Source organism: Xiphias gladius, chromosome 1 (assembly GCF_016859285.1).
Source record: "Xiphias gladius isolate SHS-SW01 ecotype Sanya breed wild chromosome 1, ASM1685928v1, whole genome shotgun sequence".
In the NCBI taxonomy this organism is placed as follows: domain Eukaryota; kingdom Metazoa; phylum Chordata; class Actinopteri; order Istiophoriformes; family Xiphiidae; genus Xiphias; species Xiphias gladius.
Genome location: NC_053400.1, coordinates 6,410,972 through 6,427,837, shown reverse-complemented (window position 1 = coordinate 6,427,837; position 16,866 = coordinate 6,410,972). Strand labels below are relative to the sequence as shown.

The 16,866-nt window shown below is 38.5% G+C and overlaps 1 long non-coding RNA gene across 2 annotated transcripts; it reads left to right on the top strand.

Annotated features, from left to right (window-relative positions):
* Positions 1 to 1,357: 1,357 nt before the first annotated feature.
* LOC120799084 lies at positions 1,358 to 8,303 on the top strand. Of its 2 annotated transcripts, XR_005708784.1 has the most exons (4): positions 1,358 to 1,429; positions 6,389 to 6,562; positions 7,244 to 7,441; positions 8,043 to 8,303. It is a non-coding gene; the product is annotated as an uncharacterized LOC120799084 (long non-coding RNA). The 2 variants fall into 2 exon arrangements; XR_005708783.1 differs by lacking the exon at positions 6,389 to 6,562 and having other exon boundaries at positions 1,377 to 1,429.
* Positions 8,304 to 16,866: the final 8,563 nt, after the last annotated feature.

Below are 16,866 nucleotides of genomic sequence, written 5' to 3'. Positions count from 1 at the left end.
TGGTCTCATGCACAGCCCAAATGACAGGCACCCAGGGAAACTGTCTCGTCCTATGTGCATGTTAGCTTCACAACAGCAACTGTAGGGACAGTTTACTAACCAACAACTTAGCTAACGTTTGTTACGTTACTTGCTGGCTTGTCATTTGCTCTATATCATGGTATTTGCCTGTAAACATGCTAAGGGTTTTATATAAGACCTAAAAACACAAGATTGCTAGCACTCAGGGATTATTTGGATTGACGCATAATATGAAATGCAATGCCAGGTAACATTACCTTCCTTGTTAGTTTAGCTACAAACCTATGGTTCTCATTTCTGTCACTGCTAGTTTTTACTCCGCTGTGTTTTGGATGTTGTTTGTGTGCATATCGTTTTACTGTTGACATTTCATATTATAATGTTTGTTTAGCTACAGCTATGAGAGAGTATCCACTTCTGTGCTGTATAAGACACCCTGGATTCTGCCATATTTCTCTTTTGGTCAACTAGCCCATGGGTGTATGAAAAATCCTACTTGAGTAATAGTACATAAGTATTAGCTCCAAAATGCAGTTAAAGTATTAAAGTAAGAGTATTGGTTTGGTCCCTCTAGCTGATATGCTGTATTATTGTATATGACATCATGAGATGATTACTACTGAAGCATCAGTGTGTAGCAGCATGTTACTGTTGTAGCTGCTGGAGGTGGAGCTAGATTTGAATACTTTATATACAGGGTCACCAGATAAATCTGAGGGGTCCTGAGATGATTAATGGGAGAGGAAAGAAGAAAAAAACAAATTTCTGATACACAAATCTGTTTTCAGTTTTTTGACTTTTTCTCTCATCTTTGATTTTTGGTGAGATATTGGATCATATCAACATTTATTGAAATGAAACCATATGAGAAGTTTAGAGGGAAAAATCAATATTTGGTTGAGCTGTTAACACATAGTCATTTGAAATTTGACCCCAACTAAACACTATTCTTTGTAAGACCTCAAAAGCCCAAAAGGCTGGAAACCACGGGTTTAATCTTTAACAATATGTTGTATTTTAAAAGTGTGGTATAGTATCCATTACCTGAAATCTTCATCTTAAAAGTAACCAGTAACTAATGCTGTTAAATAAATGCAGTGGAGTAGAAAGTACAAAATATCCCTCTGAAATGTAGTGGACTGGAAGTATAAAAGTTGCATAAAATGGAAATACACAATGTTATGGCTGTAATGCTGTGTGTGTTTCTTGTTGTGTGTTTGTTCTGCTCTCTGTCTCTCTCCCGTGCTCCTCCAGGTACCGCCCTCGTGCCGCAGGTGGTTGAGCGCAGCTGATTCCACTTGCTCATCAGGGTCGGGACTATAAGGACTGGGAGAGGGGCTGTGGCCAGGGCCAGTGGGCCACTTGGCAGCTATGAGGCTGTGTGTACAGAGATTGTTGTCTTTGGAGGGTGAGTGGTTTGTTTTTCCTGAATAGTGTTTTACCTTAACACTTAAGTTGTTGTTAAGGCTCTGGATACGGATCAGCTCCTTTTTTTTCTATAGAGATTTAGCTTTCTGTCATCCTTAGTGGCTTTGTTGGAAGTATTTTACTTTTAATCTAGCTTGTTATTAAATATCATTATTTGTGCTGCTAGCTAGTGTTAGCTCCCCTGCAGGGACTGAATAAAGTAAAATCCACACACTGTTCATTCGACTTCCACGCCTTAACATCTCATAGCCAGAGATAATAGCTCTGCAACAAACACAAACAGAGCTCAGATCAGTGTGCAGTCTTTTTTTTTTCAGTCTGAGTCACAACAGTCCTCTAAACTGCGACAGGTCCGCATAGACTGTAACTACTCATGTCACAGAAACGTGAAAGTCAAGGCGACTTGTATAGCAGCTATCATCCATGCAATTTTTTAACTTAAGCAGAATTTTATTTATTTATTTTTTTATACATTGTGCAGCTCTATAACTGAAGTACTTACAACAAGTAACTACTGCGCACACACAGAACATTTAGCACAGATGTACAAGTTCACTGAGAAAAGGCATAAATGCAAAGATTGATCTTGGGATTTTAAGAATCAATATGGATTGTTCAAATAGAAAATATTTATTTATTTATTTATTTATTTAAATCCAGCTTTAGTTGAGAGAGTGTTTACACAGATCAGGGGCCTCCAAAATGGGGCCTGAAAGAGAGTACGTCTCTTCCTAAACAGGTTTGGGTCTGTATAAAAACAAACTTGACTAACTGTACACCAGTACAGAAACTCTGAGCCATGTGTACGAACATTTGAGAAGGGGGGGGCATCGCAGATGATGAGGTGGTGAATTGAAGCCAGACTGTAGAAATTAACTGTGTATCAGTATAATGGTTTCGCTTCATGTCACACATTACTGATAGATCCACTATCATACACATTCAAACCAGCGGCTTTATTTGTGCATGTGCTTATGAGCCATATTTATCCCATAAGCAAATTTCAATTGTAAAAGATCTAAGCCAACTCAAATCTCAATCAAAGTCAGCTCAATATTTCATCAGCACCGTCTCCCCATCACACTCCCCAACCCTGGAGCGCAGAGGAGAGTGCCGGACTGTATGCTACGGACACTCATGGTCAATTGTGGAGCGCACCTCAGCTGTCGAAATGCAAGGGTGATGCCAGGATTTGGCAGGTGGCAGGACTCAGGAAAGTCTGGCTTCTGCCTTTCCCAGATATTAAGCATGAATATATTGAGTCATTTTCACCTTAACCACATTAACTAAGCTAATTGATTAAATTGTCATCATCGGTTGTAGGAATCCAAGTTAACTAAACAAGTTAGTTTGTGTTGTCTGTAACACTGCCTCTATTCTCCACAGGAACAATACACATATCATTATTAATGACGGATTTTCATTAATCATATCTGGAAAATTGTGGGAGTGTTTTCAGGGGCGAAGCATGACACATGCCAAAGAGTGCACATTTTCAAGTTGTTTATCTAAAAGGGAAATTGCATGGCAGCGTACATGAACAGTTTTTATAAGTCTGATTACTTTTTTGCGTACGCCATTTTCGGCTTTTGTGCACATGTACACTTTTGGTATGGATCCTACGCACTGTTTTATAAAAAGTCCCCAGACCTCTATTTCTGCATTTTAATATCACACTATTATAATATGTTTAACAATAATTACAAAGACAATCCTGCATAGTTTGATTATTGATCCAAAAGACTGATTAATTAAGATAATGATTGATTATGTTAATGTTAGGCAAATTTCAGACAAATATTTTTTTTTATTATTATTATTCTGATGTAATGAACTGTCTCATTGCAATGATTCAATTCTCTGCTTTTGAAAATAATCATATGAAACTCCAGTAATTTTTAATGGTAAACAGTTTGTAGAAATATTGTCAAACTATAGCCTGAACATTATTTTATCAAACTTGCTTTAAAAAGTAAAGCACCAAACATAATCAGAAGCAGCTGAAAACAACACTTTTCAAAAACATCATCGTCACTGAGTAAGAGAGGCATGGTAAAGATCATGGAAGTCACAAAAATCATGAAATTTGCCGCCTACGCTCTATAGTGTTTATTTACATTGACCATTATTTTTCTATGCAGTGGTGGAAAATACCACTAGTAAATGGATACAGGAAAGAGCACTAATATTATAAATGAAGGCACAGGGCACAAAGCACAGTTTGGTGTTCTTTTGCAATCAATTAGATTTGTTTCTATTTACCCGCAACAATATTGCCAACACTGTCAAACCAAAACTTAAAATTGTGATGCTCTCAGTCCTACAAAAATAACTGTTGGCCCTGGTAACCCTGTGTTGATGGAGATCACAGCCAAAATGAAAGTGAAAACAAACTACCTCTTCCAGTAAGGACTGCAAAATTATCTGATGCCTCCCACTGTACCCACTTATGAACGGTACACTCGTTCTGACTGAGGTTGCTGTTTTGCAGACTGAGTTGTAGGGAATCCTGCACACTTCCTCTCCCTCATGCCCTCTCATTTGGCTCTGAGCTGAACCACAGGCAGAACGCATGGCGCACTCAGCTTAAGAATACACTTTACAATAAAACAGCTACACGGGCACTTTTCCCCAATATAACCTTTCCTTCAATTTTCAAAATGTCAGCAGGTACAATGTGTTGGTGTTGCTGCCACCATGACAAAATATGTGCTCAGTTTCTTGTCATAACAAGTAAATGTTATGTTTAACAATATTATTTTCTCAATACAACAATATATTTTTATGTTTTAATGATGTATTTTTCTTGTCCTGAGAGGGGGGGGTGGGTGAGAATCATCTCCCAGTGCTGAACATGGGCAGCGGATTATCTATGATGACAGCAACCTGTTGTTATTGTGGTAAAATTTTCAAGAACCTGAGAGGTCTGAGGATCCACCAGACCAAGATGGGTGGCATAAGGAGGAAGCAAGTGGAGCAACGCACAGAGTCAATGCCCAGTACTGTACCTGGTGAGATTGAGCAGGACCCAAAGTCATCCCACAGTGTGCAGAACCTCCGAGCGCTACACAAGAAGACTGAGTGGCGTCAGTTTGACAAGGACGTTGATGTTGCCCTCTAAGCATCTTCAAGGGGGGAAGGGGATCAACACCTCCAGTTGATGTGCACTCTTATTAACATTATCACTGAGAGATTTGGCATTTAACAACCAAAGCCAATAACAACAGCAGAATCCCTTTGGATTCACTAAAGAGCTGCTTGGGCGGAAGAGGAACTGAACCCTTGCATACCTGGAAGAAGACATTAACCGACATCTCAGTGACACTTACAGCGACAGTAGGAGGGAGGAAGACCTGGCCCAGTGCAAAGAGCTAATTACACAACCTGAACCCTCCATCCTGTTTAACATCAAGGAGCCCATCCTGGTAGAAACTCCACTTGGAGCTCAGCTCCAGGGCCAAGTGGAAGTAACCAAGTGTATAAGCATTGCCCAAGACTATTGGAGAGCCTGTGGAGACTCATCAGGTTAGTATGTCAGAGGGGGAAGGTAGCCAAGCAACGAAGACATGCAGAAGGTGTCTGGATAACAAAGGAGGAGAACAAGAGCAACATCACGCAGTTCTGCACCATCTCCCTGCTCATTGTGGAATGCAAAGTCTTTTTCAGGATTCTCGCTCACCACTTTTACACTGTACCTCCTGAGGAATGCATACACTAACACCGTAGTGCAGAGATGAGGAGTCCCAGGTATGCCAGGCTGTATAGCTCACACAGGAGTGGTTGGCCAGTTGATCCGCGAGGGAAGGGAGAATGCTGACGATACCATGCTCCAGAGAGGGTCCAGAGAGGGTCAAAGACCCTACTGGACCACTACAATAGATTCAGGTTTGGATTCACCTTTGGGAGAGCCACAGATGGGGAATTTGGGAGTATCGAGAGATGGACAAATGCATTTTTGGTTTAGTCTTTTCGTTGAGTTTATTGACAAAAAGAAAAATCAAGAAAAACACCACGCTCATCCTTTAGCTATTTTAAATTTAAAATATTTTAACCACCTACAGTCACATGCATGAAGATTTTTCAGGGCAGTAAAGCAACTAAACATGGGTGCTCTTTGTTATTAATTTTAAAAAGTTTTTAAGATGTTTAATTTAATTATTTTTCATTTAATTATGTATTTACAAGTCCCCAAATGTTGTTCCCCATGTTTGGTGTGTTGCAGTGAGACTACTCTTCTCTATATAATTAAAATCAGTGAGATTTTTTTTAACTTTGTTCATTAATTTGGTAAAAATTACCTCACTTGAAAAATGTCTTTCCCACCTTGCTACTGTTCCCATCATTTGGGAGTTCTTTATTATCCAAGTTTTTCTATTGGAAATTGGACTCACTATAAATACATATTATCTAAAATGTTCTGACATTATCTTCAAAAAGCACTGGTTTCCCTCCCCATCGCAAATCTCTGACTGACCACAGAACAGTTTTATTAAATAGCATGAAGAAGAAAACTTAACCTTATCTTTGTGAGTTTATGATACTGTAGTCATGCACAAAAGAAATATTTGTGGTGTTCTCTTGGTCAAGCAGTTTTCTCTGTCGCAGGGAAATTTGACAAAAAATAATAAATATCGGGAAAAAGAGTTTGGTGTTGTGTTAGGTGTAAAAGTAATTGCATGTATAAAAAGCAAAATGAAACAGACTTAGTAAATAAATGCTGGCGTACATGAAGCATGTGATTTAAATGTTCACTAGTCACTTCCAGTGAAGAGAGGAAAACATGAGTTTTGTATGGAGCGATGAGGAGACTGGAACTTTCCTCACATTGACACATGAAACAAACAGAAATGTCACATCTCCATCATGTGTTTTCCATCGTTTGAGCTTTGACTGGAGCTCTTTTAGTTACCTCATCTTGTTGTTTCCTCTTCTTCTGCAGTGGTTTAGTGGCATCGACTAGAGAATTAGCTTGACCGGCTGTTTATCGCCATCAACCATTCAACTGACATTCACACAACAGGAGTAGATGGAAACACACATCAATTTGCATTTGGATTATGATCTACCAGGGATGTGCCAGTATCAAAGTTTTCTGCAACATCACAATATCACAGTAAAGTTACAAGTTACTTAACGCCATGTTTACCTTTTTTTTTTTTTTTTTTGCAACCTTCTTGGACGCTGTGTTCATGTTGCCCTCTAAAGACAATGGTAGTTATGGTAATTATAGAAATAGAAATTATTGGCATTATTGTAATGTCAGTATGTTTCAACATGGTTTATAGTAAAATGCGGTGTACAAGCACATATCTAGCCAGAATAGCTGCCACCTGCAGTCAACACAGTCTTGTAAACTGTGGCAGGTGCACATGTAGTGTAATTATTCATGTCAAAGTTTAGACTGTTGTGAATCAAGGCAACTAATGTAGCAGCTATCTCTTGTGTTAATTTTCATTGAAATTCATTTTCACAATGTAAATGTTGTACACATTGTGCAGAAACAAAAATTAGAATTAATCAAATGAACTTGGTATATCGGCCAGCCCTACAGCCACTTTAAGATTTCATTCTTTTATTATACACAGAAATCTGGTTTCAGTAGCTGACAACTTCAGAGCTGTTTGGACTGGACTTTTGTTTTTTGTTTTAAAGGCACTGACCAACAACCATGTATAGAATATCATAGTGGGTCGTACTGAATTCATTTGAAATGGGGTTCAAGGCTTTATGGTCTGATATATGGAGTGGTCAGTAGGATCCAAAGCTCTTAATTTTGCTCTCTTGATTTTCCTAGGAGGGAGTGGTCCGTGGCTTTTCTTGGTAGAGGACAGTAGCCACTGTAGCATCAGTAGTATTGGTGGCAACCACTGTTTACTAAAGGAAGACATGCTGAGACCATCAAACCACACAACCTTCCAACTCAGGCTGCAGTCCTATCACCCAGATAAATGCAGCTTGTTAATAAAGACAGTTTCTGGACAGTAAAGCTGGGGTAAGCAAACTTTGGAGAAACCTGCAAGAGTAAGCTAGATTTTAAAAGTATCCAACCAAAAAAATCCTAGTTCCTCCCTTCAGGCCTCCCTCCGAAACACATGAACACACACAATGCCCTGACTGATGCTAGAGTTCACGAGAGAGAGCATAACCAACTATCTCGTCTTTTTCACACATAAGAAAACACTTAAAATTATCATAAGTATTAAAACAATGAAGATGACTATTGTTAGTACTTACAGCTGTTGAGCTAGCAGGTTAGTGTTGGGAAATTGTATTGAAAAATTGAGGTTGATGCACTAACTTATTGCTGGCTAGCTAGCAGCTGGCTGTGGTAACGTTAGATATCAGGGAAAGCTAAAAACATCAAAAAGGTTAGCGATACTGTATAGCCAAAGTTTGTTATGAATGTTTATTTTGAATTTTCAGTGCAGTTTATCCATATGTTAGCAAATGAAACAGCTGCATTACCCATCGAGCTTCCTGGTGATTTTTTTTCTTTTTTTTTTTTTTCTGTTACCATCAGTGACACATTGACAAATGTCAATTTTGTTTCGGACTTATAACCTATTATTATGATATGTGGTTTTTCATGTTAGAGCTTTCACGATGAGAGCTTTGTGGGCTATGATTATGAGTAAACTCTGGTCAAAGAGGACAGGCCCGGGGTCAAGGCCGAAGCAGAGGAATTCGTGCGAGAGGGAGGGCAACCAGCAGATTTTGATGAAGGGGAGGCAGAGGTCGGAGTGTGATAGGCCAAGGAGCAGATGTTCTCGGACAAGATGATGATGATGAACAGATGATTTTATTTATTTTTAGTTCTGCATAATTTGTTCTCACTTGTTTGAATAAAATCTTGAAATTAACAAATGCCTATCTCTTTACACTGCATGAACAATCAAGCCATTACATGTATTATCACTTTACATGCTGCACAAATAATGGCAACCAAAGGTGGTATGAGACTTGCTTATTGTATTTTTGGAACACAATAAAACATAACATATTACAGAAACTGACAGTATATAAGGTATATACAATATATAATAACCATAAACATATATATATATATATATATATATATATGTATAAAGGGTGTCTCCAGAGGTTTCTTCAGTGTTGAATATAAGTACATGTCAGGCTGTGCATGTGGCTTCATTCGTGCTGTGGCATTCTTCTAACGTCTTCTACTGTTTGGCAGTGATTATCTTTTAGAAAGAATATCACAATTACATATCTGACGATGGTTACTGCATTTCAAAGACGAACGTATTACTGTCAATGAATGATAACACTAGAACTTTGACTCCATTTTATGTGGTGACAAACATTCAAAGTCAATGTCACACCTATTGTGACTTTGCTTACATTTGCAGTTTCACAACTTTTTCAGTAATATGTGACTATATTATATTAAAAAAAAACAGACCTGAAGATGGTATGTGAAACCTTGTATAAATGTCAGCACTTTGGAATTCTTCAGGCCTCATGGTTCTGCGCCACGGTATCCGTCAGTAGCAAAAAACCTATGCCGCAGGATAGCGCTCTGGAGGTCTGCAATACCTGGCATAAGAGAGAGGAGCTAAAGCTAAGTGAAAAGTTCACATTACCCTTACCCTTATATAGCAGCAATTCCATAACAATAACCGTCCTGTTTTCTTTGCGAACTGTAAAGCTCTTTGAATGCCATACTGTGATCTGAGGTTCTAGCTAGCTGCATAAACATGAAATTGAATTAGCTACAGCTGCAGCCGTGAGCCTTGGCTACAGTTAGCAGAAGGCTAAACCATTACCAGCATTCGACATAGCCACTCATTGCGTGCTTTCGTGGTAAATTTACCTACACATCCTAACCAACCACTACAACACATTTAGATATTACAGGGATATGAAGTTAGCAGCTTACTTGTCCAGGAGAAGAACGGCAAGCTCGGAATCCAACATGAGGCTGATGCAGTCGTGAAGCTTTCTCCATCTCTGAAACGCTTGGCTGATATTGACATGTGTTTTATTGCGTTTATTGTCAGAATCTCTTTTAGACTCTCTCTTTGAAATGTCCGTCTTCCTTTTTTGGGTTGCTTAGCGGTGTAAGCAGTTGTTGCCAATGCTGGAATAGAAACTTTTCCTGCAGGATTTTCCACAATTTTTTCAGGCTTTCCACCATCTGAAGGGATGTGCACATGCATCTGCATTCATAGAACAGCCAATAGGAATGCCCTCACTCTGAAAAGACCTGTGACTGGCCAAAGTTTCCCGTCATGGGCTAGATTTTCTAAGCCTGAAAGCAGAGCCAAGAGGAGGCACAGAGTTGTAGTTTCCCCTCAGATCACTTGAATTACAATATACTGAAAGGTTAATATGGAACTTCTGCCCAATGACACTAAAAAATTACTGCCTACCCCAGCTTTAATGCAGTTCTTAATGGAAAATCACACAAAGGAGAAAGTTACATCAGAACTTTTTGTGAACCAGCTCCATTTATTAACATCAGGCTGTCTCCATCTCCGTCAGCTGACAGTTGTGATGCTTTATGAATGGGGATACAAAAGCGAAACTGAATGCGGCAAAAAAAGGAAGAAATTTGACATTAATCTGGTGTAATGTGAGAGGGAGGTTATAGATGAAGACAAGTTCTCGCAGAAGAGTTCTATGATTAGATGAAGACAGACATCAATACACATTGATGGTTGTAATGAATAGACAGTGTGCTGCAGTAATGACACTTTACCTTTAATAGTGCTCATTAAGAAGACTAGCCACTTGGTTAATGGGGATGAGAGGTGAGCTCTGCCATTTGTCATCAGGCCACAGACAGGGGAAGGGTCTTGTTAATATCCTTGCTGAAAAGAGGTAAAAATCAAAAATGAATACTGGAAGGTTCATATAGTTGTAAGCAGGAGGAGATTTTTTTAAGGGGGGGGCAGCTGACAGAGGTTGCTTTCTCATTTCTACAGCTATGTGAGAAGCTGCATTGCAGGGTGCTGTTTCTCATTTCTTCTCTCCAATATACGAAGTTGTCCTCTACACAAACATTTTAGTAATGTCACAACTGAAAATTGGTGATAGCCTTTAAAGTCTCAGTTGCACGCAAGAAATGTAAATTAACCACTGACTAGCGTTTGCACAAAACACAAATATACTTCACACCTAACATATTTTGTCAATGTCAGAGGATGTAATTTTTTTAGCTGAATTTAGGCCTCAGGAATCACTGAAACACAGTTGTTTGTGCATAAGGACAGGTGCCTAAGTGTTGTCGCTCACTTGTAAGTCGGTTTGGATAAAAGTGTCTGCAAAATGAGTAAATGTAATGTAATGAGACACCAATAAAATTAACATATACTTCAAGTGAATTTATCTCCATGTGACTTAACTTAAGTCAGTAGAATGGTCGCATTCAGTTAGTCATACGGTATGATCATGCTTCCTTGATCACAATATTGCTCCTGTACAATGATTGTGTTTGTATGTAATCAGTTAAACTAAAAATGTCAATGATTATTCCTCTTGACAGGACAAAATATTGATTAACCAGAGGAAATCGTGTTAGGAGTTTAAATTTAAAAGGTCCTGATAGATTTGACAGACCACGGGATTCATGATGACGGCTGCTATATTATTCCAAAAGATTTAAGTGTGACTAGGGGACTAGACTAGGAGTCTGTGCGTGATATCTTAACAGACTGCCATGGAAATAGGCTAAATGTCTCTGTTTTCTACATAAAGTGTAAAGCGATGTGAAAAAGGCAAAACACAACATATATGAAATTTGTTTTAAACCTTTGGAGAAGTGTGTGTGCATGCGTCTATGCCAGCTAAAGCCACCTAGGAAACAAAAAGGCATCCCCGTTGTCTCCCAGTCCTGGTCACAACCACAGCAAGTGTTACAAAACTGTAGCATAACACAGACATGAATACAAATTAAATGTAAACTGTCTGTAATTGATATTTTTGTGATAACTCTGTATCAAATATCAATACGAAAATATTATGACAATGTAGGAACTGCTTTATGGCACGTTACTGTGAGTTTCAGCTCATTGCTTAGCTGTCAAGTCCACAACTCTACTGTTTTGGTTCACACTTGCCCTCTCATAGCATTGTGTTCAGTTGCAGCAGGCAGCTGTTTTAACCTAAAAAGCTCTGAAAACCCAATATGCACTGCCTGCTAAGCACCAAAGAGCAGACAAAGTTTGCAACTAACTAGTGAACATAGTGGAGTATTGAGCAGCTAAAGAGCCAGATATTTCCCTCAGGAGTGGGTAGAGACCAAAACAGAGCTAAAAGAGAGGGAACCTTAGACCAAGTGACCAGAAACACCCCTGACGCCAAATGAAGGATAATGCTGCTCTGTAACTGCTGGATATAAAAATATGCAACTGTTTCTAAACAAGTTCAGCAACATACAAGGTGATGATACCGTGTCTCCCTGTTGTGCTCACAACTTATCTCTGCTGTCCCCAAGTGGCCAAAAAATCAATTATTGCTGGTTTAATGAAATGATAAAGGATTTATTATGATAATGATTTATTTCCAATTCAAACTGGGTCATTTCAGTTGTACATTGATGCAGGAACAGGCAGTTAAACAGCAGGTTAATGTCACTGTGTGTATATACCCACTATATAATCTGAGTAAACTTGTTTTGATTTATGTATCTATACGTCCCGTGTGGGTACTAGGCATTAGACCCTCAATTGAAGATGGACTTGAAATGTTTTGCAGCTTGGCAACTATAGGAATACCTAATTCTTTTTTTCTTGCACCAAGACAAGATCTCGGAGGGATTTCCAGTTTCTAATTAATAATTGGTGTATGTGGCTGACGGTCTTTGAGATTATTTGAAGTCATTAGAAAACATCCCCTTCCACTGAATCTAAGGAGAGAAAGAAGGCGACCAGTAATCCTACGGGGATTGCACAGCCATACTAAAAGTGTTTTGTTCATGAAATTTAATTGCGGCATCTACAGACTTGTTCCTACGAGTAATACAAAATAATGACTCTGTTGTAACATGAAATTAAAAGTAAAAATGTTTTTTTTCTCCAGGCTCAAATGATCTTAATGGAAAAATATTAACGCTAACACCCTAAGTCCTGATGTTCTCAGTGCCTTACTTCATTGTTTGAAGATAGATTGCCACTTGTCTCAACTCTCAATCAAATTCCCTCTGTGTTTGGTTTTCCATAGCTTGCAGCTTTCACAGTCCTAAAAGGCCTCTCCCTTGGTGCTGCATGCAGAAAGTTTCCTTTGTTCTCTGTAAAATTAACCAAAACAGACAGCCAAGTGTGAAGTACTGTTTGATGACAAACACTGGGAAATACTGTGAAATACTGTATCATGGCAAATTAGCAGACGATGCAATTTGCAAGAGCTTTTAGATCATGTCTAACAAATAAGCTTAAAAATAAGAGCAAAAGAAGAACAAAGGGACATGGATATCAAAGACGACGTGCCAAGAGTAGCAAAAGGAGAGAAAGATACTTCAGGACAGGAGAGTATGGAAAGGGCTTGAGCAGAATGGAAAGCACCAGGACAAACACATCTAGGCTATTGATTTATTGGAGGGTATAGTCTTAGAGACGGGTGCAAGATTGATCAAATGGAAGGTTATCCTTACTCACAGAGGAAAGCTGTTTGCCAATATCCATCACTGGAAACTCAAAATGCTCAAAGGATCCTTGACATTCCCCAACACTGCAGAACCAGTAGCTAGCCAAGTTAGGAGATTCTCTGTGTGAGGAGGGATTGTTTTAGACGCCACACTGACCGAAAGGCTGTACTGTATCCTTCGGGGAGGTAAAACCAAGGCCCGTCTCAGTGTCTTTTTAGCATCAGAGTATAAGTAGAAAGAGATTAATTATTTTCTTGCATTGTTATATATATATACATTATGAGATATTATATAAATATAATATCTCAAGGTCCATACTTATTTCCCTACATATCCTCTTTTCTATTCTACGAGGGCTGAGTGATTGGGCAAAAAACTTAATACAATAACTTTTTTTATGTCAATTGGTATCAGTGGCTGTTCTGATAAAAATTAAAGTGGGTTTTCACTACTGGTAAAATGGCCATTTCTTAAAACCCAGTGACATTTGTAGTAGATGTAAAATTATTTTCAAATTTGGCGCCTACAGCCCAAGAGCAAGTGGCAAATACATCGATATTGAACTTATCAGCAAAATGTTCACAGACAACATTTTTGTTTTCTGCCCAAATATCTGATCTTGCAGTACAATATCCACTTCTAGTGACTCCAGCATTATTAAATTTTTTATGGTTATGTTTAGACTCTCACAGTAATTGGTTAAAGTTAGAGAAAGGATTGTGGTCTGGTTAAATACAGAAAAAACTTAACAGGGACTTCAGACACAACATGTTTATTTAAATTTAACCAAAATCACCATCTTTCCATAACCTTAACCAGATTGCTTTTGTTGCCTCAAGGTAAACACAGACTGGTGTGTGGATGCAAACCCTGGTCTCTGGTGTGGCAGTTGTGACAGTTGGAAGAGACAGGGGCAGGGGACAGCCGTATATACCGTTGTATTCAAGCTCTGTCTGTCAGGACTGGTTGTTATAATGAACAACATGATATGTATAGATGTAATGTTATTAATATTAACAGCAGCAATGGTAGAAGCACCAATTATTAATATTACTATTATTATTATAAGTAATGATGGTGATGAGTGTTAAGTAGTAGTAGCAGATCCAGATCCTGCTGCTCCAAGTATAGCGTAGTTGTAGAGAAACATAATTACTAGGCGACAGGGCTGCCTCCTGGCGCCTGCTAAGGAGGACAGTGAACGACGAAGAACTGGTGGTCTCTCCTTTTTTTTTCCAACCCAGTTTAGATGGAACCATGCCCACTTCCATATTAGTTAGGGGGGTTAGGGTTAGGGTTAGGGATAGGGCTTTGGTTGTTCTGTCGAGGCTTTCGTCATACGAAAGCAGGCATGGTTTCATCTAAACTGGGTTGGAAAAACGATAGATGCAACCTGGTTCCCTTTTCACCCAGCTCCTGAAGTAAAAAAGCAAAAAAAAAAAAAAAAAACAGCAGAAAGGTATGTGATGCTAAGTTCAATAGCCGAGTAAATGTTACCTGGTACTATCCTGAATATCCAGTAATTGTGATGATGATTCAAAGCTAATCATTTTTTATTGATTATAAACTTTTTTAGTATGCAATCTTCTTTGTAATAGTAACATTGTAGTACTATGGTCTATTTTCAAGATCATTTGCATATAAAGAATTCCTGTTGTATTTATACAGAAAATGTGGGAATGAATCATTGTGTTTTCATAGTCTCAATTATCTTGTGTTCTTTTTTGAATAAACCACCTCATGTCCTGTTCACCTGGTGAAAATACTTCTGATGAGGTTTAGCTGCCGCAGCTGACTTGCACATCCCAGGAGGAAAATGGGGAACCATAGCCATCCTAAGCCAGTGATGTTTCTGAAGCAGAAAGACTTAGAACGGACTATGAAATATATATATTTGTTTGTTTTTTTACTGATATTTGTGAGTTTTTGTCTAATTAAAGAATCTCTAATGTGATTTGCTGTTGATTACCTTGAATGACATTACAATCAGTGTCAGATAAAAAATATCTCATATTCAGCTATAGCACACCAGTATCCTTCTTCTAATTATTAATGCCATAAGAACACAACTACTGTAGGGTTTTCACTTTTATTCAGTGAAAGATGCACCAAATAAAACTGACCAGGTAATAATAAGAGCCTTTATTTTTAGTTATCATTTATGAATGTAATTGTAGCCAAAATCATTGTATTTAAAAAAAATAAAAAATACAATCAGATGAAGATGTGGTTTTAGAGCTAAGAAAATCCACAGAGTAGTGTGAAGATACTCTGGACCAAAATTTTGTTAAGTACAGCTTCAGCCCTACTTGTACATAACTTCATAAACAAGACACATTTTAATGATCTCTCCTGTGGTGAAACAGTACAAAATTGGAGTCTGGCAGTGAGACAGTCACTTAAAGTTCATGTTTTGTATCAGAGAAGAAAAACTTTGGTCCCATTTGACTGCAGTACAGACACTGTCTTGCCCAAGCATTTGTCCTTGTTGAACAAACAAATGTAGATATGCTGTGAGACTGAAAAGAGTAAACACCAACACATTAGCATTTAAATGCATGACTGTAAGAGCATAACAGGGACAGAGCTACAGTGCGTTTCTGATGGAGAGACATGCAAGCGATGGAAAATGCAAATAAATAGTAATTTTACAAAGTCCTTCTGATATTCAGTATTTTCTGCCTCTTTGGTTTTAAAGGTCTGTTTCAAAGGCTTTTATAATGGATTTTGAAGTTTCTATGTAAGCGAAATTTTGAAGTCTTTACAGTGCATTGTATTTCCCTTGGGACCATATAATTTTAGTCTAAGCATTTATGATTTGTTATTGCACTTACTGGATGTTGATCTGTCCATTTAGTCCTGCTGGCTTTGTTTTTTGCTTTTTTGTTTTTCCTGTTTGTTTTAGAGATCCAGAAACATGTTTTCAGCTGTCTATATGAGGCCCATAACTGGCTGTTGTGCTCAATCATCCTCAGTGGAATCATCGACTTCATCCCAAAAATAAATAAATAAAAAAGAAACTGAGCACAGTGAAGTTTGTTGCAGTGTGGCAACTTCAGTTTTGTTTCTATCGGTATGCATCTGCCACACAGACATCCCACCAGATAGCATTGGTTGCTACAGAGCGATCCACACCAGCTGCGGGACCTCTCTCTTGGCTGCAGTTGTCATGAAGCCGTAGTGGATGCATAATCCTCCATATGCTATTGGGTCAAATTCCACAACCTCTATATTCTGCCGCGTAACAGCAGCGCCAAATATCTGATTCTAACAATATACCAGGAAGCTAGTATTCTTCCAAATAAGTGGGTATTTTTGTTTATTTTAATATCAGCTTTTTTACTGTCCATAGAGACTCCAAAATTTTGTGTTGGGCTTCTTGATCCTCAGTGAAATCAGCAACTTCATCCAGAAAATAAGTCTGTGAAGATTCTCAGTCATCCAGGTCATGGTATTTCTAAGTGCTATACAAAATTAACTGGACTTGCTTGAGATTCTTGAAGATGTCGTATCTCTCATCTGAAAGGCTCCTTCAGTTCTCACTGACTGGTGGGGAGTCCCAGACATTTAACCTCTCGTGGGGTCGTTAACACCTTAACAGTCGTGAGGTCACATGTGAGTTGTTGACTCGTTTAACTCTTGAAAGACTGATGGCTTGAAAGAGGGGTGAAAGAAGCCATCCAAACTGGAACTAAACAGAGGAGATGGTCTACAACACCACTTATCAGCCACTTACAATGCAGTCTTGAGATCTCTCCCCAGGCAGTTTAACACTCATTTATACAATGACGCACATGACCCCAACAATC